This window comes from Ovis aries, chromosome 9 (genome assembly GCF_016772045.2).
Source record: "Ovis aries strain OAR_USU_Benz2616 breed Rambouillet chromosome 9, ARS-UI_Ramb_v3.0, whole genome shotgun sequence".
Classification (NCBI taxonomy): Eukaryota; Metazoa; Chordata; class Mammalia; order Artiodactyla; family Bovidae; genus Ovis; species Ovis aries.
Window position 1 is genome coordinate 94,395,819 of NC_056062.1, and position 21,413 is coordinate 94,417,231.

General features: G+C 49.3%; 1 long non-coding RNA gene across 1 annotated transcript; it reads left to right on the forward strand.

Moving 5' to 3' along the window:
- Positions 1–12: 12 nt before the first annotated feature.
- On the forward strand, positions 13–10,852 carry LOC121820371 (uncharacterized). The gene is made up of 3 exons (XR_006060893.2): positions 13–704; positions 1,780–1,890; positions 2,712–10,852. It is a non-coding gene; the product is annotated as an uncharacterized LOC121820371 (long non-coding RNA).
- Positions 10,853–21,413: the final 10,561 nt, after the last annotated feature.

Consider the following 21,413-nt stretch of genomic DNA (forward strand, 5'->3'; position numbering starts at 1 on the left):
GGCCGCGCGACACGCGGGATCTCCGCTCGCCCTCCGCATTGGCTCTCGCCACCACTGGAGCACCAGGGAGGCCCTGCTGTCTCTTCTGATAGCGTGGATGTGTGTTACAGGGCGTTACTGACCGGGTGTCACATAGCCTGTTCTCTTTTTGTGTCAAGGTTCTCTCGCTCAACACTGTGTGAGATTCATTCACTCATCGCTGCATGAGGTCATACTTGCTTCATTCCCAGGGCTATGAGGTGTCCCACTGTGAGAATACAGTGCCGTGTATTTTTCTATGCTGTGGTGGATGAACATCTGGGTAGTGCCAGTTGGAGGCAGTTATGAGCAGTACTGCAGATTCTTTGAGTGGCACAAGCGCTCATGGGGCTTCCCAAGTGCGTTAGTGGTGCAAGAATCCACCTGTCAAAGCAGGAGATGCAAGAGACGCAGGTTCCATCCCTGGGTCGGGAAGATCCCCTGCAGAAGGAAATGGCGCCCCACTCCAGTATTCTTGCCTGGAAAATTCCATGGGCAGAGGAGCTTGGCAGGCTACAGTCCACGGGGTCACAGTCGGCACAACTGAACGAGCACAGAGCACTGGTTGCTGTAGGGAATTTAATTCTTAATTAGTAGGTATTGCTAAACAGTTTTCCTATTGCCAGTTGCAGACCGTGAACATTAAGACCAATTCTTGGTGTCTTCCACCCTGAGCCACGGTGACGGTGAGTATACTGTGGTTTTAATTTGCATTTTTCTGGAGGCCAGTGAGAGGGAAAGTCACTCAGTCATGTCCAACTCTCTGCAACCCCACGGACTGTACAGCCCACAGAATTCTCCAGGCCAGAATACTGGAGTGGGTAGCCTTTCCCTTCTCCAGGGGATCCTCCCAACACAGGGATCAAACCCAGGTCTCCCGCATTGCAGGCAGATTCTTCACCAGCTGAGCCACCAGGGAAGTCCGGAGGCCAGTGAAGCTGAGCCCATTTTCATGTTTCTTGGCAGTTTGGATATTCTCCTTTGAGAACATTCAAGCCTTTGCCCATTTTCTGTTGGGTTATCAAGACAATTCTTTCTTTACTGTTGGCTATTGGGAAACCCTACAGAGATCGTCTTCAGTATAGGGGGAACGAAGAGCGGTTCAAAGCATACAGGAGGGATGTGGGCGGTGACAGGAGCTTCAGAGTCTCTGGCAAGGGAAGCAGAAACGAGAGTCACCCTCAGCAGCAAAGCCGTAGGCTCACTTGGGGAGCCACGGACACAGGTGGGCCCCAGCGGCGGGGGCAGGAAGGCCGGAGTGGGGCTTTGAGGGCAGCCAGCGAGCATCGCAGGAACCCGCCCCACTGCTGACCCCGTACACACGAGCAGTGGTCTTCACGGTTGCCAGAATGGTGAGAAAAGCCTGAGGTTCTCGGGTGGCCCCCAAGAGGAAGTTGGAGTGAGACAGAATGGCCGTTGTTAGTCCTGTGTGCCCAGGCAGTCACGAGGGCACGAGGTGGAGAGCGCGGCCCTGGAGCCCAGGAGAGGGTGCGCCCTTCTCTCGGGTTCCCTCAGCCCCTGCGTGTGAGAAGTAACAGGGACAGAGGGACCAGGAACCCAGAACGATGGCACCCCCCCGCTGCGGTCCTGGGGCGCAGCCGCGGCCTCAGACGGCGGGGGGCGGGGGGGACCAGTCGGTCCTCTTTCTGCCCGTCTACACGGCCTCAGACCAGTCCTCACCTTCCCGGGGAGTTCTGAAGCTACTCTGGATCTTGCTTTTCTTTCTTTAAAAAATAACAGTTACTTATTTGGCTGTGCCAGGCCTTCGTTGCGGCATGCGCGATCTTTTTGGTTGTGACGTGGCAACTTCAGTCGCAGCGTAGAGGACCCAGTTCCCTGAGCCCGCGATGGAACCCGGCCTCAGCACTGACGGTGAGGAGTCTTAGCCCCTGGGCCCCCAGGGGAGTCCCTGGGCCGTGCTTTTCCATCTGCTTGATGTGATGTGTTCCCTCGTGATGACTTGTTGATGCCTGTGGCTGAGCCTAAGCACTGGGCCCCATTTAGTCTTTTCCATGCCCCTGCCTGAACTTTCATGCATTAGAGAAGGAAATGGCAACCCTCTCCAGTGTTCTTGCCTGGAGAATCCCAGGGACGGGAGAGCCTCGTGGGCTGCCATCTCTGGGGTCGCACAGAGTCGGACACGACTGAAGCGATGTAGCAGCAGCCGCAGCAGCTCGAGGACAGACGCTCTGGTGAAGACCTTGCTGTTGTTTAGTCCTAAGTCGCGTCCGACTCTTCGTGACCTGGTGAAGACCGTGTTGTTGTTTAAGTCGTGTCCGACTCTTCGTGACCCCATGGACTGTAGCCTGCCAGGCTCCTCTGTCCGTGGGACTCTCCAGGCAAGGATACTAGAGTGGGTTGCCATTTCCTCCTCCAGGGGGTCCTCCCCACCCAGGGATCGAACCCGGGTCTCCTGCAGTGGCAGGAGGATTCATTTTTTTAAATATGAATTTATTGAGCTACCTGCGAAGCCCAGTTCGGCCTTATTGGTTTGCTAAGAATAGATTCTCTTCAGGGAACTTTTTATTTTAGAGTTGGGGCAAAGATGGAAAAAAAGAGATACTTTCATAAGCCTCGTCCACCCTATTGATCCTGCAGGAACCTTGTGCCTGTTAGTTATTAGATAAGCACACGGGAAGTTATTTCATTTGTTGGTTCAGTGACACTTTTCTTCTGCGTCTGTTATGTCCCAGGCGATGTGCACACTGGAGACGCGGCAGGACGCGAGGCAGACACAGCGACCTCCTGGGGCGATTATTCCTGTGGGTCACACGGACAGGAAGCAGGCAACACCAGTAAAGTGTAAGACTAGGGACGCTCAGAGCCCACTCTCAAAGTGGTTAAACTTCCTTTATGTTAATGTTTTTACTAGGAAGGATTCATTGAAAAACTCTGAACAGTTACTAGGACACTGGTTCTCAATGGGGGTTGATTTTGCCCCCAGGGACATTTGGAAATGTCTGGAAACATATTTGGAGCATCTTAGGGGTAGCAGTCCTACCGTGAGAAATTCCTTAGCGGTCCAGAATTAGGGCTCTGTGCTTACCCTGCTGAGGGCTTGGGTTCAATCCCTGGTCAGCGAACTAAGATCCCGCAAGCTGGGCAACACAATAAAATGAAGTAAAATACATCCCACAGTGCACAGAACAGCTTTCCATAATAAAGACCCATCCATCCTCAAATACCAGTAATGCCAAGGGTTAGAGCCCTGATTATCCAGCTGATGCTGAAGCTGAAGCTCCATTACTCTGGCCACCTGATGCAAAGAACTGACTCATTGGAAAACTCCCTGATGCTGGGAGGGATTGGGGGCAGGAGGAGAAGGGGACGACCGAGGACGAGATGGCTGGATAGCATCACCGACTCGATGGACATGTGTCTGAGCAAGCTCCATGAAGTAGTGAAGGACAGGCGAGCCTGGCGTGGTGCAGTAGTCGTTGGGGTCACAAAGAATCGGATGTGCCTGGGGGGCTGAACACAAAAGAGCCCTGATACTGCGGCCATGTGGCAAGACTTCAGCGTCCTTCCTGAACATTCTCCCGTGTGCAGGGCAGCCCTCTCCCCCACAGAAAGAGGCAGCCGACTCCCAAGTTTAAGGTGCTGCCGTTGCTCTGCGCTCAACCCTGGCCCTGTCCGAGCCCAGGAGTAGCTTTTCTTGTTGCTGTTATTCCAAACTGAATTCTTAGGAATCACAGTCACTCCAAATAACCTAGCGGCACTTACTATGAGACTGGCATCGTGCTAAGACCTTTCCATTTATTATCTCTTTTACTCATCAGGAAAATAGGACACGCATAAGTAATATCTTCATTGCAACTAAGGAAACAGAGGTTCAAAGAGATTAAAGAGCGTCTCCAAAGTCACACAGCTCACAGTGGCAGACCGGGCATTTGAAACCAGCTTTGACAAAGCCTAGGCCTTTAACCAACTTCCTTGACTAGTTCTTGCGCTGATTTCATTACTTGACGTTCTTATGAGGTTTTGTAGTTTTCAGAGCACTTTCACGAGGCCAGCCCCAAAGGAGGGGAGTGCGGTATAGCAGTGGCTTAAAGTCTAATCTGTGTTTAAGTCCTTGCTCCCCTTGTGATGTCAGATAAATGACCTCTTTTTTCTATCCTTTTTCAAATTCTTTTCCCACTCAGGTTCTTACAGAGTGCTGAGCAGAGTTCCCTGCGCTCTAGTCCGTGTCGGTTATCTTCCTGAAACTAATTTCAGTTATCCATTTGTTTCTGGCTGTGCTGGGTCTCTGCCGCGGCACGGGTCTCTCTCTAGTCACCGCGAGCGGAGGCCCCTTTCTAGGGTGAGAGAGGGCGTCTCACTGCAGCGTCTCGTCCGGCCGGGAAGCCTGGGCTCCAGCGCGCCTGGGCTCAGAGCGCAGGCTCAGGACTGCGGTGCTCGGGCTTGCTTGCTTCTTGGCAGGTGGGACCTTCCCTGACCAGAGATCGAAGCCGCGTCTCCTGCATTGGCGGGCAGAGTCTTCACTGCCGAGCCGTCGGGGAGGCCTGGCTATGTCGTTTAAATACAGCAGTACACACCTGTCAGCCCCAGGCCCTCAGTCTGTCCCTTCATATGATCCCCACCCCTCCCCTTGGTGACCATAAGCTTGTTTTCTAAGTCTTTGAGTTTATTTCTGTTTCGTAAACAGGCCGCCAGTCTGAATGGCAGAGGGAGAGAGACCATGTGACTCCCACACTGGCGCCTAAAACTCCCGCTTAGCCTGGCACGCATCACTTCTGCTCACAGTCCCTTGACCAGATCCCTTGGTCACACTACCCCCGGCATTTCCACCGTGCGCTTGGGGAAAGACCCCAGACTATCCGGTGCAGTGTGAATGGCTCCTGCAAATACGTTCTGTGTCGGTTACTTTTAAGTGTTGGCGTGCCTGGGTCTCGACGGTGCCCAGATGTTTGGTCAAGCATTATTCTGGCTGCTTTTACAAAGGGGTTTTTGGATGCTATTTACATTTAAATCAGTGAATTTGAGTAAAGCAGATTGCCCTCCATCGTATGGGTGGGCCTCATCCAATCAGCCAAAAGTCTGAATAGAATAAGAGACTGACCATTCCCTGAGCGAAAAGGAATTCTGCCATCAGACAGTTTTTGGACTTAAAGTATAACATCGACTCCTCTTGAGTCTCCAGCCTGCGCACTCACCCTTCAGATTTGGGACTTGCTAGCCTCCTTAATCAGGGGAGCTAATTCCCTTACGTAATTGTTTTATACACGAGTCCTGTTGGCCTGTCACTCTGGAGAACCCTGACTAGTTAATGACTCCACACCATGTGGGACGCACGCTGATGTCTGTGTGCTTGTTTTTCCAATTTACTTGCGTTTTATCGTGTGCTAGTCCATTTTTTAGATGCTAGTCACTGTTAATAAGGAGATTTCAAACTCTCCTATGGATTGCAATTATAAGCTTCAAAAAGACTGACTTACATCCAGCTGGAAGTGAAACAGTTAAGAGTAAATTCTGATCTTAGCCAATCAGAGATTCTTGTACTAGTTTTACACAAGAAATGTCATCGTGTCCACGTGTCTGCTTAAAGGGAAAATAGAACAGAACCTTGCTTTATTCTAACACAGCTAGCCAGGCTCTCTTCTCCCTACAGGAAGTGATTCTGCCCACACTCACTGATACGGCAGGAGCAGGGTATTGACCGGGCAGAGCCTGTGCAGACCCCTGGTGACTGAGCTGAGCAGGCGTCCAGAGCCAGGCTGCAGTGTTCAGCAAACAAAGAGAGCCTACCTCTTGAATGCTGGGTGTTATGGGTTCCATGGTTAGGAACCTTCCAGTACCTCAGACTTTATGAAACAACAGCTGAATTTGTAGGGACTCAGCCCACGCTCTACAGTGAGAATTATTTACACTTTACAATTAACATTCTATGATTATATGGCTTGAACTCCAGTTACTGTGTAATGGTATGCTGCCAAAGAACACCAGTTCCTCCTAACCAAGGAGCTGCTGGAAATCATTAGTTTGTGTAAGTAAGTTTGTCCCAACAAATTCTCTTGTTGTTTCATAAAGCCTCAAGTTAAAGAAACCCTGTTGTTGTTTAGTCGCTAAGTCATGTCCAGTTCTTTTTTTTTCATGTCCAATTCTTTTGCGACCCCATGGACTGTAGCCCACCAGGCCCCTCTGTTCATGTGATTTCCCAGGCAAGAACACTGGAGTGGGTTGCCACTTCCTTCTCCAGGGGATCTTCCCCATCCAGGGATGGAACCCACGTCTCCTGTGTTGGCAGGCAGATTGTTTGCTGCTGAGCCAGCTGGGAAGCCCTGAAGAAACCCTCTAGGAATGATCATAAATAGATGTATAAGATGGACAGGGCTTACTGGTTTAAAATAGAGGCCTTCAGATATAGAATAGGTGGAGCCACGTTTTCACTGCATAAAGGCCGTGCGGGTTTCACAGAGGATGGCTGCAGAGGGCCCATTCACACAGACTTTGAGGAATGCTGCCGCCCAGAGTCAACAACGTGGTGGCTTTGGGCAGAGAAGCAGTCTGCCTTGTTGAATGTGCCTAATTGGGCTTTTTCCCTCTGGCTCTACCAGATAACCAAAGCTCTTAGGAGTCAGTGACAGATTAGAAAAACATTCCTCGACTCTGTTTCCATACGAAGGAAAAGAGGCTTCACCAGCGTAGGGACATCACCGACGTGTTGATCAGAGACAAAGTCCGGGGTTCTCCCCGCAGTTCAGTGGGTGAGACTTCAGCTTCCAGTGCACGGGGCTGCTTGAACCGCACACACCTTGGTCAGGGGGTTAAGATCCCACACACCCCATCGCCAAAAAAACAAATCGCAAAACAGAAGCACCATTGTAACAAATTCAGTAAAAGACTTCAAAAATGGTCCACATCAAAACAGACAGAAAACGCACACACAAAAGCTACTGGCGTCCAGACCAGTGCCCTTGTCGGCTCCTCTCTTTCTCTTTAAGACAGTTCACCCCTTCTGTTGAAGAGACAAAACAAAACTCAGACAACCCAACAAAAAAAAACACAATCTTTCAGACAATGCATTAAGTGGGGGTACTTACACTGGAAAAATACAGTCGAATATACGTGTGTAAAGACAGAGAAAAAAAGTCAAAATTTTCTGTGAATATAAGTTTGCTTATGACCTGATTTATAGGAATTAAAAATGGTGTCACTTAGAGCTCCAGCCCTGTATGAAGAAAACATGAAGACAGGAAGTTCAGTTCAGTTCAGTTGCTCAGTCGTGTCCGACTCCTTCCAACCCCATGGACTGCAGCACGCCAGGCCTCCCTGTCCATCACCACCTCCCGGAGTTTACCCAAACTTATGTCCATTGAGAAGGTGATGCCATCCAACCATCTCACCCTCCGTCATCCCCTTCTCCTCCTGCCTTCAATCTTTCCAGGCATCAGGGTCTTTTCCAATGAGTCAGCTCTTCACATCAGGTGGTCAAAGTATTGGAGTTTCAGCCTCAACATCAGTCCTTCGAGTGAACACCCAGGACTGATCTCCTTTAGTATGGACTGGTTGGATCTCCTTGCAGTCCAAGGGACTCTCAAGAGTCTTCTCCAGCACCACAGTTCAAAAGCATCAATTCTTCGGTGCTCAGCCTTCTTCACAGTCCAACTCTCACATCCATACATGACCACTGGAAAAACCATAGCCTTGACTAAATGGACCTTAGTCGGCAAAGTAATGTCTCTGCTTTTGAATATGCTATCTAGGTTGGTCATAACTTTTCTTCCAAGGAGTAAGCGTCTTTTAATTTCATGGCTGCAGTCACCATCTGCAGTGATTTTGGAGCCCCCTGCAATAAAGTCTGACACTGTTTCCCATCTATTTCCCATGAAGTGATGGGACCGGATGCCATGATCTTTGTTTTCTGAATGTTGAGCTTTAAGCCAACTTTTTCACTCTCCTCGTTCACTTTCATCAAGAGGCTTTTTAGTTCCTCTTCACTTTCTGCCATAAGGGTGGTGTCATCTGCATATCTGAGGTGATTGATATTTCTCCCGGCAATCTTGATTCCAGCTTGTGTTTCTTCCAGTCCAGCGTTTCTCATGATGTACTCTGCATAGAAGTTAAATAAGCAGGGTGACAATATACAGCCTTGATGTCCTCCTTTTCCTATTTGGAACCAGTCTGTTGTTCCATGCCCAGTTCTAACTGTTGCTTCCTGACCTGCATACAGATTTCTCAAGAGGCAGGTCAGGTGATCTGGTATTCTTATCTCTTTCAGAATTTTCCAGATCTGATAGATAGAGTGCCTGATGAACTATGGAATGAGGTTCATGACATTGTACAGGAGACAGGGATCAAGACCATCCCCAGGAAAAGAAATGCAAAACAGCAAAATGGCTGTCTGGGGAGGCCTTACAAATAGCTGTGAAAAGAAGAGAGACGAAAAGCAAAGGAGAAAAGGAAAGATATAAGCATCTGAATGCAGAGTTCCAAAGAATAGCAAGAAGAGATAAGAAAGCCTTCTTCAGCGATCAGTGCAAAGAAATAGAGGAAAACAACAGAATGGGAAAGACTAGAGATCTCTTCAAGAAAATTAGAGATACTCAGGGAACATTTCATGCAAAGATGGGCTCGATAAAGGACAGAAATGGTATGGACCTAACAGAAGCAGAAGATATTAAGAAGAGGTGGCAAGAATACACAGAAGAACTGTACAAAAGGATCTTCACAACCCGGATAATCACGATGGTGTGATCACTCATCTAGAGCCAGACATCCTGGAATGGGAAGTCAAGTGGGTCTTAGAAAGCATCACTACGAACAAAGCTAGTGGAGGTGATGGAATTCCAGTGGAGCTATTTCAAATCCTGAAAGATGATGCTGTGAAAGTGCTGCACTCAATATGCCAGCAAATTTGGAAAACTCAGCAGTGGCCACAGGACTGGAAAAGGTCAGTTTTCATTCCAATCCTAAAGAAAGGCAATGCCAAAGAATGCTCAAACTACTGCACAATTGTACTCATCTCACACACTAGTAAAGTAATGCTCAAAATTCTCCAAGCCAGGCTTCAGCAATACATGAACCGTGAACTCCGTGATGTTCAAGCTGGTTTTAGAAAAGGCAGAGGAACCAGAGATCAAATTGCCAACATCCGCTGGATCATGGAAAAAGCAAGAGAGTTCCAGAAGAACATGTATTTCTGCTTTATTGACTATGCCAAAGCCTTTGACTGTGTGGATCACAATAAACTGTGGAACATTCTTTGGCGCTCAGTTTTCTTTAAAGTAACCCTAAAATCCAGACACTTCTCCCACTCAGCCCATAGGCTGGGGTTGTCTTTGGCCTCACAGATTTCCCAGTGAGTCAGACCATACCTGAATGCTTGGAGTTGCCTGACATTTTGCTGTTTATTTAAGGACAAGACTGAGCCAAGAGTCGATTCATTTAAAACATGTGAAAAGAGGCAAGTAATTTGTCTCACCCACTAAAACGGCCAGGCACATTCAAAAGATTAACAGGTCTCGGCCTCCTGCTGAATCCAGCCGGCAAACGGTGGAGAGCTGTGAAGAGAGCAAAGGGCGGCTCTGGGGGCTGGCGGAATTCGGTGGGATGTGGGTTCTGTGTGCGAGAGAAGACGCACCAAGGTCTCTTTGCAAAGAGAAGCCCCGTCACAGAAGCCGGCGGAGCGCTGGTCCAGAGAGTTCTGTTGCGGCTGTTGAAGGAACGCTCACCTCGAGTGCCTGACCGACAGGTGGGTGATGGAGCAGAGCGGAGAGGCGCTGCCCGCTGGGGCGGGCGGTGGGGCTCCGCGGGCGTGGAGGGCACGCGCCCCGAAGGCTCCGCTCACCTCGCGGGCTGTTTCACAGCGACCCACCGCAGCGTGGCGGCCGCTCCAGTGTTCTCGCCTGGAGAGCCCGCGGCCCGAGGGGCCTGGCGGGCTACAGCCCGTGGGGTCGCAGGGTCAGACGCGACTGAGCAACTGAACAACAAAATCGCCGCCTAAGAAAACAAAGCAACGCGAGACACAGCCGTGGGCCCACGCTCGCCAATCCCCGCGCGCTGACAACCCACGCCGCGTGTCTTCTGAAGGAGCTCACAAATCTGCCACTGGATGGGCTTTCTTAACTTTTCTGTTTCTTTTCACATAGACCATTTTGAGTCTTTATTGAATTTGTTACAATATCGCCTCTCTTTTGGTTTTTTGGCTGGGAGGCATGTGGCGTTTTAACTTCCCCACCAGGGATCAAACCCACAGGCCAGGGACCAAACCCACAGACCAGGATCAAACCTAACAGACCAGGATCAAACCTAACAGACAGGGACCAAACCCACAGACCAGGATCAAACCTAACAGACCAGGATCAAACCCACAGGCCAGGATCAAACCTAACAGACAGGGACCAAACCTAACAGACCAGGACCAAACCTAACAGACCAGGATCAAACCTAACAGACCAGGATCAAACCTAACAGACCAGGATCAAACCTAACAGACCAGGATCAAACCTAACAGACCAGGATCAAACCTAACAGACAGGGACCAAACCCACAGGCCAGGACCACACCCACAGCCGCTGCGCTGGAATTGAAGCCCTAAGCATTGCGCCGCTGGGGGAGTCCCCGGTGTTCTTCTTACTGGTCGCTTCAGCCTTGCTCATAGGGACAGTCTTGCTCCAAGGATTTACCCGAGAACATGATGATAATTCTTTGTGGAGACAAGGGTAGAATGCATTATATTAATTTTATCCGGGTGTGGCTATTTACTAAGTTAGTGTGTAGACTCTACACCAGGAAACAAAATTGTGTACCGATCATTACTATCTGGGTATGGAAATGTGTTATTTCTTGAGTTCTTTAAGAAAGCCATTAAGCCAATAAAAATATGTAACATTTATCATCCTTCTGTATACTATATACTTTGCATGGAATATCTCATCATCTCACTCAATGCTTGCATTGATAGGTATTGCTGCTAATGTCACTTTATTGCTAAGAATGCTTCTGAGGGTAGAGAGGTTGTACAACTTCCCAGAGTCACACAGTGAGGGGCAGAAATGGGATTGAACCGGGGGTGTGGCCAAGTAAGAATCCGTAAATCTAACTCCTTGGCAAACGTTGAATCTCTTGTCCATCCATGGACTCCACCACCTGTGTTGAGTTCCTGCCCCGGCCAGTGGAGGGAGACGCGGCAGAGACGTACGCTTCCAGCCATGTCTACTCCCGAGGCCTGGCAGAGGAGATTTTCATGAGGGGGGGTGTCCCTTGCAGCCCCTTGAACCGTATCTCTTCTTCTTCTTTTTTAAATATTAGTTAATTTGTTTATTTTGGCTGTGATGGGTCTTAGTTGCGGCATGTGGGCTCAGCCACATGTGGGATATTAATTCCCCGAGCGGGGATCGAAACTGCACGCCAGGGAAGCCCCGTTTCCCTCTTCCTGGGGGCATTGTTATCTCTGTTGGAGTTCCTCAGAGCACTGGTGAACGTCTTGGAGTAGGGACCTAACCACATGCTTCCTGCCAGCTGGAGCAAGCGAGAGCCGACCTGGTTACACGAGGCCGGGTAGATGAAAGCTCTGTCAGCAGGAAAGCCTGTGCGTCATCCTCGGCGAGTGAGTTAGGACCGGATGGCTGTTCCCGGGCCTACAGCTTCCAACACAGACCGCTTCCTTTTGGCCTCCCAGGTAGCATGCCAGATACAGCAGGCGTGGCCCCTTGAAGAGTGAACATGTTTTGGGGTACAGGAGCTTGGGGAAATGTTTGAGGTGTACCTGCTGGGAATTAACAAAGAGAGATCTTTTTAGTTCAATGCCGGTCAAGCTGTTTTCTGCCCAGGGACTTGGTTTCAGGTCGCTAGAGAAGTAAGGACGTGAAGGGATTACTCGTGAATCAAACAGTAAGGCAGCGCTGGGCCGCCTAGGGAAGGGAGCGGGCAGAGCCGCGGAGCTTGTGCTGTCAGAGGACTGCGGCCCAGGTCGGGGAGCGTCTCAGTATCTTCCCCTTTAACAGGCTGCGGCTGTTGGAGTCAGCGACCTGCCTTGCCCGGGCCTGGCGTGGGCCAAGCCCCTCCCTGGCTGGCTCAGGCTAACTGGCCCCGTCTGGTCCACCCACAGCTCCTGCCTAAGCCCTCGGCCTGCCCAGAGCCTGCGGGCTCTGCCTTGGCAGCCTCATCCTTTGCAGAGGGCCTGGGCAAGGCGGCAGGTTCTCCTCTCTGATGCCCTCCATGGACTCCTGGAGCTGCAGGAGGGAGAGCTGCCTGGAGAATCGCCAAGTGCCAGCCTCCCCGTCTGCTAGCCGCACGGACCACAGGTCGCCAGCAGTGGGTGTCACTGTCCAGAGTCTGGACTGAGAAGCAGGGGAGAAGTCTTTCTGCTCCAGGCTTAGCCTTTCTCCCAGAGAGGGGAGATCAGGAGACTCTGAGCCCTACGTTCTCTGCCTTCCTTGTCTGACATCCATGATCTAAGTGACTCACGAACATCCTCTCTGGATTTTAGCTGCCCCGTTTGGCCCATCCTCTTTCTTCTTCCCACAAGCCCATCAGAAGAGTTAAGCTTTTCTTTTGGTTGCACTCTGTGGGCCTGCAGGACCTTAGTTCCCTGACCAGGGATCGAACTTACGCCCTTGCAGCAGAAGTGCAGGGTCTTACCCACTGGATGGCCGGGGGAGCCCCCAGGTGGGCTCTCTCGTTTCCTTGAAGCGTGGACCCTCCAAGCGAGAGGCCTTGTGTCCTGGCCACTGAGGGCAGAAAGGGTGGCTCTCATAGAAAGAACCTGTGAAGCAGTCCCCCAGGCTTAACCTTCCTATAGTTAAGATAGAGCTCCACAGTTAACAGCTAGGGCAGTCTCACACTCTGTCTCCCCACGGAGCCTGATGTTATTGTCTTTATAAAGAGGGCAAATACACCCTCTATCGCCCTGAGGGTTAGCAATGGCTCCCCCTCAGAGGCGAGGGATGCAATAAGATGTGACTCAAGGGCGAGATGCGCCTGCTAACATTTGCAAACCATTCCCTGAAGGCCTCCTCTGTACTGAAGATCAGCAGGTACTTCAATTGGGAGCATATTTCTGCTCCAAAAGTTGATTCACGTTTTACTCAGAAGAAACGGCTCCTCTGGGTACCAGGTGTCCCTAATCTGTGTCCGTGTGAACGCAGGTCTTACCCTTGGGTCCTTGGCGAGCAGTTGACCGTCTCCAGCACGCAGAAAGCTCTTTCATCCAGGAGGCCGTCTGAGACAGTGCGCAGCGGAAAGGCCGTTCCCTGTGCACTTGGGAAGCTTGAGCCGTGGTCTGTCTCCTGCCAGTCTTAACCTCTGTGCTTGGTTTCGTTTTTTCACTTTTTGACATCTGTGTTTTAGGGGAACTTAGAAAGACTCCCGTAATAACCTCTCTGACCTTCCATTTCCCCCTTCAATAAGACGCCCTTGCAAAGCAGCATCGTCAGTATTTATACAGCTACTTAAAAGCAACAGAAAAGCGCCCGGCTCCTTTGGCGTTCTCCAGCTGCAACGTGGTGGAATGCCGCCCCCTTGTGTTTCCTTGGGGCTCGTCTAGTTTGAAAACTAAATTCTTCATTTAAAATTGATAAAAATCCTTAATTTTAAAATTGACTTATTATGCTCAGCTCCCACCTGGCCAGCTATTCCTGATATCTGGTTTAAAAAGTAAATGAAAAGCAGCTCCCTTGTGAATGCCAGCCCGTTCCACTGCTGGTGCAGCCCGCCTGTCATCTGGGCACACGCTGTCCTTGTTTTGGGGAAATTGTGGAAAACATTGTCTAAACCCAAATTCCAGTGGCCTAAGAGCACTTAAGGACCTTAAAATGATTCCCACTGTGCACTTCCCTCAGTGAGATTCAGTAAAAATCATATTTTTGAAAATCAGTGTTTTAATAGAAGTATAACATATGTACAGAAAACGCGCACACCAGAAGCGCACGGCGCAGGAATCACCGAGACATGCACCCACGCTGTGGCCGGCTGAGTCGGGAGACGAGCATCACCGGGGCCCGGGGCTCCCCTCTCCCTTCACAGAGGCGACCGCTGGGCTGGCGTCTGTCTGGGGCGAGTGTGGGGGGTGACGCCACGTTTCGCGGCATGCAGTACATTTCACACATAATGTTACACATCACCTATCCGAGCAGGGGGTGTGGGCTTCCCAGTGCGCTAGTGGTAAGAATCCGCCTGCAGTGCAGGACGAGCAAGGACACGGGTTGGATCCCTGGTCGGCAGGATCCCCTGGAGAAGGACATGGCACCCTCTCCAGTGTTCTTGCCTGGAGAATCCCAGGGAGAGGAACCTGGTGGGCTACAGTCCACGGGGTCACGAAGAGTCGGACACGACTGAGCAAGGATGGATGGGTGGGTGGATGGGTGGGTGGATGGAGGGTGATGTCACCTCTTACATCTTACATATATTAAGATACGCTGAGACATGATACACAAAAATAAACGCAAAACAACTTAAAGACTTACGTATAAGACATGACACCATTAACCTTTAAGAAGAGAATATAGGCAAAACATTCTCTGACATAAAGCGAAACAGTACTTTCTTAGGTCAGTCAGCCTCCCACGGTAGAATAAATGAAGCAAAGATAAGCAAATGGGACCTAATCGACCTTAGATAGCTTTGCAAAGGAAACCATAAATAGAACAAAAAGACACCCTACGGACCGCGAGAAAATGTCTGTAAACGATGTGGCCAACAAGGGCTTGATTTCCAAAGTATGTAAACAGCTCGTGCAGCTGCATGTCAGATGAGCAAACAACCCGATCGGACAAGCGGGCAGAAGCCCTAAAAAGACCTTTCTCCAAAGAAGACGTACAGATGGCCCAGAGCATCTTATAAGAGCTCACCTGGGAAAGACTCTGGAGAGAACATACGTGTGTGTGTGCATATAGATGGATACACACATGTGCACATGTGTGAAACGGAGTCACTTCGCTGCTGCGGCTGAGTCGCTCAGTCGTGTCCGGCTCTGTGCGACCCCACAGACGGCAGCCACCAGGCTCCCCCGTCCCTGGGATTCTCCGGGCAAGAACACTCGAGTGGGTTGCCATTTCCTTCTCCAAAGCATGAGAGTGAAAAGTGAAAGTGAAGTCACTCAGTCGAGTCCGACCCTCAGCGATCCCATGGACTGCAGCCTTCCAGGTGCCTCCGCCCATGGGATTTTCCAGGAAAGAGTACTGGAGTGGGGTGCCATTGCCTTCTCCAAGCACTTACTGCTGCTGCTGCTGCTAAGTCACTTCAGTCGTGTCCGATTCTGTGAGACCCCAGAGATGGCAGCCCACCAAGCTCCCCCGTCCCTGGGATTCTCCAGGCAAAAGTACTGGAGTGGGGTGCCATTGCCTTCTCCATCACTTTGCAGTACGCCTGAAATTAACATAACATTGTGAGTCAATTATATTTCGATTTTTAAAAAAGGGAAGGAAATACATCGAGTCTGTGCTTAAGTCTGTACATTTTGCTGCAGGCAAATTGCACCTCAACAATTGATTCCAATTTTTCTAGCTGGTTCTCAGTGGTAGACCTGGCTCAAAATAACCGTGTTACGTGACTACCTTCCCTAGCATACTGCGATCATCAAAACCAGGAAATGAGAATCATCACCATGCTGTTGACTAAAATGCAGACCGTGCTCTAATTTCATCAGCTTTCCCGTTTCTGCCCTTTTCTGTCCCGGATCCTCTCCAGGACCCCAGAGGTCACTGAGAAGTGACGGCTCCTTCGTCCACTCCAGCCCCGGTCAGTTCTGGCTGGAAGCTCCTCTTTCAGGCCCGCAAGTCCAGTCACGTCTGGAGTTTCACGGTATCTAACGGCCTCCGAGAGAGAGGGTCCTAGACGCCCTCCGTTTCACCAGGTCTTGTCTTCAAGGCCCACGCCATCCTGATGCAGTCACCCGCTGTCCCCGAGGACACGTGGCCTTGTCCCCAGGCCAACTGCCTCTCCCAAGGACTCGCTGCCAGGGCAGGCTGACTCCACTCGCCTGGACTCTTGGGAAGTGATGTCGCCTCTGTCTCGAGAGCCTAGCAATGCGCAGGCTGCCCGCCTGTCACCTTAAGACTGGCTCAGCAGCGGCGCTGACGGACAGCCAGCGGCACCGCCACTTCGTCAGTTTCCGAGGCCTGAGCCGGGCGGGATGAGCTGGGGATGGCCGAGCCAGCATCGCCGTGGCCCGGGCCATCCGGGTGTCTGGGGAGGTTAGCACGGTGAGAGGAGCACACGGATGTGCGTGAGGGACAGCGGGTGGAGAGCCCGGGGGAGGGCCCGCACCCCGAGGTCAGGTCGGGCTCTCCGCAGCGCGTTTGCTCGTTTGCTGGCTGCTCCGGGTCTGTGTTGCCGCGTTCTCTCGTCGCGAGTGGGGCACGGCGATGGCTTCCCTGCTGTGCAGCACGTGCTCGGCCCGGGAGGGCTCAGCGGTTGCGGCTCATGGGCTTGGCTCCTCCACGGCAGGCGGCGTTTTTCTGGACCAGGGGTCAGGCCTGTGTCCGCTGAATTGGCAGGTGGATTCTTAACCACTGGACCACCGGGGAGTGCTTGTTAGGATCTTAATACTTGTTTCAGGCTCTGTTTCCTAGAGAATGTCATCAAAGATGAAGGATTTATTTAAAATAATGATGGCTCCTGTCTCAAAATGAACCTATGTCGTGCCAGGCAGTGAGCCGAGCACTTTCACCGGACTGTTTTATGCAGACCTCCCAGTAGCCCAGTGGAGTGCCCTTATCTTGCAGAGGAGGCGATCAGCCCACAGAGAACTTCCATAACTCCCAGGATGCTCTGCTTTAGGAACATGCTGCTCGTCTGCCCCACTTTATACAGGATTACTTGGAGAACTTGCTTCCCATAGCGGCACAATATTACAGACTTGGACATCCAGTGTCTAGATGATTCATGCAAAAAGGATTCTATCCAAGGAATTAAAGACATAATACTTGATTGTAAAAGGGTGAGAAGGTTTTGTCTGAATGAGGAGCTTATTAAAAGGTAGACAAGCATAGAACAAATTCGCTTGTCTTTTTGTGGTGATGGTGTAGTATTGGGGAAAAGACAATTTTGCATGAAGAATAAACCTATGAAAAAATTAAAGTAAAAATAAAAATTAAAAAAACCCATGAAAATTTAAGAGTTAATTTTTGGGAAACAAAAAATTGTTCGAATCAGCTTATGTAAATAATGTAGGGAGGTTTTGATCCATTTTTGGGTTGTGGAATAATTTGAGTAGGTGGAAACCAGCCTCAAAAAATAAACAAAGAAGAAACAAAATCTTAAGCAATAGGATACTAGAAATGGTCTGTTCACACATAGCAGAGGTGTGTACTGTTTTGTGAAGCTTTTCTTTGTAAACGTGTGTTAGACTGTATGTGTGTGTGGTGGCGGCTGTGTCCGACCCCGTGGACTGGAGCCCACCAGGCTCTTCTGTCTCCGGGATTTCTCCCGGCAGGAATACTGGCTTGGGTTGCCATGTCCTTCTCCAGGGGATCTTCCCAACCTGAGAGTCAAACCTGCGTCTCTTGAGCCTCCTGCAGTGCAGGTGGATGCTTCACTGCCAAGTCAATGATGTAAATTTGTTTTCATTGTGATGAAAAAGGGTTTTAAAACACTGACAAATTTGGTGACAGTATCACATGGCCTTTAAAAACAAAATGGTTTTGAAATCAAAGACGTGTGCGTTCAAATATTTACCCCGTGATGAGTTTTGTAAGAATTTTCATCTAATCCATTTGCTCACTTGCAGCTCTCCAAAGGGAGAGTCTTGTGGAAGACATTCGGAGAATCTTTTGAAGTTTCTTTTTGAGAGGAAGACTCTGTCTCTTAATGCTTGCGAAACACCACTAACATTTCTTGGAGGCTCTGCTCCAGACATGCTTTCACACATGATGGATGGGGCCCCACAGGCCTCTGCATCTGGCTCTCACACATCGTCCATCGCAGCATCTTTCTCATCCTCTCCACACCTGGGAGGATCTGAGGTTGTTCAGGGACTTGGGCTAGTACTTGACTCGGATTCTGACGTATTTTTGGTACAGAAGATGTTTATCCTCAGAATCATTTCTTTCCAGATGATTCATACCTGAGGCCAACAAAGCATCCAAGTTTTAGGGAAATTCTTGCGCAGAAGACCGGGAGGTCATCTAGTGAAATGGAAAACAATTGAACTTTGAAGGAATCTGAACGCCCTTTTGGCAAGCACCCTCCCTTTTTCCAGGCTTGCTGCCCAAGCAGAGATGCACTCGGCCTCTTGCAGGTGTCAACATGACGCAGGAAGAACCATTTCATGGCAGACGTGGGGGCTGGAGAAGGCCTGGCTTAAAAGCAAGACAGACAGTCTGAGGATGGAGGGAGATTCAGCTTCTTAATGTTGCCCCAACACTTGTACTTACAACTAGATTCCTCTTCCCTGGAATTTTAATTTTTGCTCCTGGAGCGGAGAACATTTTAAAATACTTTCAGACTCAGAAAAGACCCACCCACAAATTTAAAAAAAATAAAAATAACTTCTGTAGAAATTAGAAAAGACAGGCATAATAATTATAGAGAATATTAGCAACAGAGAGAAACAAAAAGAAGAAAGTGTATATAATCTCACCACCCATGGAAAGCTGTGGTTTACACCTTGGCATATATTCTTCCCTGGTAGCTCAGAGGTTAAAGCGTCTGCCTCCGATGCGGGACTCTCTGATGCTGGGAGGGATTGGGGGCAGGAGGAGAAGGGGACGACAGAAGATGAGATGGCTGGATGGCATCACTGACTCGATGGACGTGAGTTTGAGTGAACTCCGGGAGTTGGTGATGGACAGGGAGGCCTGGCAGGAGAAGGCAACGGCACCCCACTCCAGTACTCTTGCCTGGAACATCCCATGGACAGAGAAGCCTGGTAGGCTGCAGTCCGTGGGGTCGCTAAGAGTTGGACACGGCTGAGCGACTTCATTTTCACTTTCCACTTTCATGCATTGGAGAAGGAAATGGCAACCCACTCCAGTGTTCTTGCCTGGAGAATCCCAGGGACGGGGGAGCCTGGTGGGCTGCCGTCTATGGGGTCACATAGAGTCGGACACGACTGAGGTGACTTAGCAGCAGGGAGGCCTGGTGTGCTGCAATTCATGGGGTCGAAAAGAGTCGGACACAACTGAGCGACTGAACTGAACTGAACTGAGAGTTTCCTTCCAGATTTCAGAGAACTCACCTGCTTTCTTCCAGCATTTGCGTGGCTGCATCTTTATAACTAGCGTTCTCATCTGTTTGTTGTTTTCTTCCTTTTGTACAGGGTGAGTTGGGGATGTGATTCTATCTTTCTTAAAGGGTTTCCAGTTATTTTGGTCCAATGATTGCAGGTGTCAACTTTTCATACATTTCCATATATGTATGTGTGCATGTGTGTGTGTGTATATCTGTACATCAATTTATCTCATTTTAAGATCAAAGCTTTTTGGTATCTTTATGGAGGCTTTATAAAACATTTTTAAAGTTAACTTATGAAAAACGTACATCTTTATGGTATTGAGTCATAAACTGAACGGTTTTATGAAGACCTACAAGACTTTTTAGAACCAACATCCAAAAAAGATGTTCTGTTCATTATAGGGGACTGGAATGCAAAAGTGGGAAGTCAAGAAACACCTGGAGTAACAGGCAAATTTGGCCTTGGAATGCGGAATGAAGCAGGGCAAAGACTGATAGAGTTTTGCCAAGAACATGCACTGGTCATAGCAAACACCCTCTTCCAACAACACGAGAGAAGACTCTACACATGGACATCACCAGATGGTCAACACCAGAATCAGATTGATTATATTCTTTCCATCAAAGATGGAGAAGCTCTATACAGTCAACAAAAGCAAGACCAGGAGCTGACTGTGGCTCAGATCATGATCTCCTTATTACCAAATCAGAATGAAATTGAAGAATGCAGGGAAAACCACTAGAGCATTCAGGTATGACCAAAATCAAATCCCTTATGATTATACAGTGGAAGTGAGAAATAGATTTAAGGGCCTAGATCTGATAGATAGAGTGCCTGATGAGCTATGGAATGAGGTTCGTGACATTGTACAGGAGACAGGGATCAAGACCATCCCCATGGAAAAGAAATGCAAAAAAGCAAAATGGCTGTCTGGGGAGGACTTACAAATAGCTGTGAAAAGAAGAGAAGTGAAAAGCAAAGGAGAAAAGGAAAGATATAAGCATCTGAATGCAGAGTTCCAAAGAATAGCAAGAAGAGATAAGAAAGCCTTCCTCAGTGATCAATGCAAAGAAATAGAGGAAAACAACAGAATGGGAAAGACTAGAGATCTCTTCAAGAAAATTAGAGATACCCAGGGAACATTTCATGCAAAGATGGGCTCGATAAAGGACAGAAATGGTCTGGACCTAACAGAAGCAGAAGATATTCGGAAGAGGTGGCAAGAATACACGGAAGAACTGTACAAAAAAGATCTTCACAACCCAGATAACCATGGTGGAGTTATCACTAACCTAGAGCCAGACATCCTGGGATGTGAGGTCAAGTGGGCCTTAGAAAGCATCACTACGAACAAAGCTAGTGGAAGTGAGGGCATTCCAGTTGAGCTGTTTCAAATCCTGAGAGATGATGCTGTGAAAGTGCTGCACTCAATATGCCAGCAAATTTGGAAAACTCAGCAGTGGCCACAGGACCGGAAAAGGTCAGTTTTCATTCCAATCCCAAAGAAAGGCAATGCCTAAGAATGCTCAAACTACCGCACAATTGCACTCATCTCACATGCTAGTAAAGTAATGCTCAAAATTCTCCAAGTCAGTCTTCAGCAATACGTGAACCGTGAACTCCCTGATGTTCAAGCTGGTTTTAGAAAAGGCAGAGGAACCAGAGATCAAATTGCCAACATCCTCTGGATCATGGAAAAGCAAGAGAGTTCCAGAAAAACATCTATTTCTGCTTTACTGACTATGCCAAAGCCTTTGACTGTGTGGATCACAATAAACTGTGGAAAATTCGAAAAGAGATGGGAATACCAGAACACCTGACCTGCCTCTTGAGAAATCTGTATGCATGTCAGGAAGCAACAGTTAGAACTGGGCATGGAACAACGGACTGGTTCCAAATAGGAAAAGGAGTCCGTCAAGGCTGTATATTGTCACCCTGCTTATTTGACTTCTATGCAGAGTACATCATGAGAAACGCTGGGCTGGAAGAAACACAAGCTGGAATCAAGATTGCTGGGAGAAATAGCAATAACCTCAGATATGCAGATGACACCACCCTTATGGCAGAAAGTGAAGAGGAGCTAAAAAGGCTCTTGATGAAAGTGAAAGAGGAGAGCGAAAAAGTTGGCTTAAAGCTCAACATTCAGAAAATGAAGATCATGGCATCCGGTCCCATCACTTCATGGGAAATAGATGGGGAAACAGTGAAAACAGTGTCAGACTTTATTTTGGGGGGGCTCCAAAGTCACTGCAGATGGTGACTGCAGCCATGAAATTAAAAG